Source organism: Sapajus apella, unplaced genomic scaffold (assembly GCF_009761245.1).
Source record: "Sapajus apella isolate SASKATOON/1434 unplaced genomic scaffold, GSC_monkey_1.0 scaffold15, whole genome shotgun sequence".
NCBI classification, from domain to species: Eukaryota; Metazoa; Chordata; class Mammalia; order Primates; family Cebidae; genus Sapajus; species Sapajus apella.
The window spans coordinates 16,374,849-16,377,066 of record NW_022436955.1 but is presented as its reverse complement, the minus strand read 5'-3'; the positions used below and the strand labels follow the sequence as shown (position 1 = coordinate 16,377,066).

General features: G+C 44.4%; 1 protein-coding gene across 2 annotated transcripts in view; it reads left to right on the top strand.

The window, feature by feature from the left end:
• The first annotated feature begins 589 nt into the window (after positions 1 to 589).
• Positions 590 to 2,218, top strand: part of CHST4 (carbohydrate sulfotransferase 4) — a 12,130-nt gene continuing 10,501 nt past the window's right edge. The window contains exon 1 of one of the 2 annotated variants that reach the window (XM_032284372.1): positions 590 to 913. The gene's annotated coding sequence lies outside the window, so the exon portion shown is untranslated. Of the gene's footprint in view, positions 1,110 to 2,218 lie in introns of both variants that reach the window. The other variant, XM_032284373.1, reaches the window with a different exon arrangement.

The following is a 2,218-nucleotide window of genomic DNA, read 5'->3' as shown; positions in this document are numbered from 1 at the left end:
CAAGGTCTGGGAAAAGAACTGGCAAGCTGAGTTGCGGGGGAGGGGGAAGGTAAACAACCACTTTTTAACTCTTATACTGTGTTAGGAGCTTCATATGTATTAATCCTAACATTCACAACAGTACTATAAGATATATATTGTTACCCTTATTTAACACTGATGATATTCTAGGGCTCAAAGAGGTGGCATGACTTGCCCAGCAAGATTTCAAACTTGAAAGTCTGAGGCTCCCATTCTACACCACAGTTTACATTTATTCATGGACATCCATGAATTGTTTCAGACTCATGACAACCATGTAAAGTAGCACAGAGTAGGTACCTGATTTGACCAAGGGCACACAGCAAGGGAGAAGTTACAATCTTTAATGATAACTTTTTTTCCTAAGGGGGATTTTTTTTTCTCCTGTACCACCAAGCCAGTACATCTATGTCCTCCCAGAAAATATTTATTATCTCTTGTAGCAAGGGTGAAGATATTGAATATGACACAGAGGCTCAGAACTGTTACCTCCCTAGACCCAGGGTGGAGTGAGCAGGCAGGTGCAATGCAAGAAATAACTTCCACATTTTCTCCTTGGAGATAAGGTCTAGGAATTGGGTTTGAGATATTGTGGCCTTTCTGGTTGTGTCATAAAATTTTCCTGTCAGCCTCATCTACTAGTTCTCCCAGTGTCTCTCTCTCTTTCTCTCCTTTTCCCCCTTCCCACTCTACCCCAAGGGTGTTGACCTTCACACTTGCCTTTCAGGAGTCAACATTCCACGATGCCTCCAGTCCGGGAGAAAATACTTCCTCCTTTGCTTCTCCCAGCCCACCTCAAGCAGTCTCCCCACACCTTGGGTCTCACGGATGTTAAAGCTGTTATTGTTACAGCTTCCTGGGAGCAAGTGCTTTCTCAAGTCCGTCTTGCAAGGTGGGTTCTTTTTTGTTTTTGTTCTGGCAGAAGGAAGACGAGAGAGGACAGTGAAATATGCTCTGAGTAGGGATGGTTATGCAAAAGCAAGTAGGAGGAGGAAGCCAAGAGGGGAGTTGGTGAGTCAGAGGAGAAAAGCGCACCAGCAGGCTAGCAGGGAGCCTCTCAAAAGCAGCAGGGAAGCCCAAGCCACAAGGTAAGAAGAGAATTTTCTGTGTACGACTCCAATACAGAGCCATTATCCCAGAGCTGCTGGAGCAAGAGTATCAGGTAACCTCTGACAGCTAAGCTGGAGATTTTGGTGGCAAAGGGGGTTTGTGTAGAGGGGATAAATCAGATCACCTGGGGAATTTTCTGGGGAAAATAAAACACAAGCTGCTTACCAACAGCTCCACAGCCCCACCAGCTCTGTCCTTAAATGTGTCCAAAAGGAGTCCAGAAAGCAGGTCAGACTTTTCTGATGTGTATTTTGTAGATGGTCCCCGGGTGTAACTGAATTGTTCAGGTCCAGGCTTTGGAGCTCAAATTTCTGTACCTCCTGCAGCTTCTCTTCTGTTTTCTGCTGAGGAGTGGAAGACAGGAGGTGCAAGGAGCTGTAGGTTTTCTCTAGCTCAGGTGAGGGGGAGTGTGATCATTGACAACCCTCAGCCCTGGGATCCCCAAAACCTGGGTTCTGATCCAGAAAGGGCTATTACACCAGATTAGCCCATCAATTAGTTTCATTTATTCTGAAAAATGAGGGAGTGGCCCATCACTGTCTAAAATATCTAACTGCATCATTATCATCATTGCAGCTAAAAGGGCTTTAAAAGTGTGGAACACCACGCACATGTGCAATATGATTAAGTTTTGGTGCCAGCATATCAGCTAAGGTAGAAGATACCTGTATCTCGTATGGCTTTGGACAAGTTTGGAACTTCTAATTGGAATTGTAATACTTTCCTATGTGTAAAATAAATACAATATTGTCAATGAAAAGAATCAGACTCCGTGACATATTTGAAGAGATTTACTCTGAGCCAAATATGAGTGACCATGGCCTGTGACACAGTCCTCAGGAGGTCCTAAGAACATGCCTCCAAAGTGGTCGGGGTGCAGCTTAGTTTTACACACTTGAGAGGGAGACGTGAGATTTCAATCAAATACATTTAAAAATTACATCTGGCCAGGCACAGTGGTTCATGCCTGTATCCCAGCAATTTGGAAGGCCAAGGTGGGTGGATCAGCTGAGGTCAGGAGTTTGAAACCAGCCTGGTCAACATGGCGAAACCCTGTCTGTACTGAAAATACATTAAAAAAAAAAAA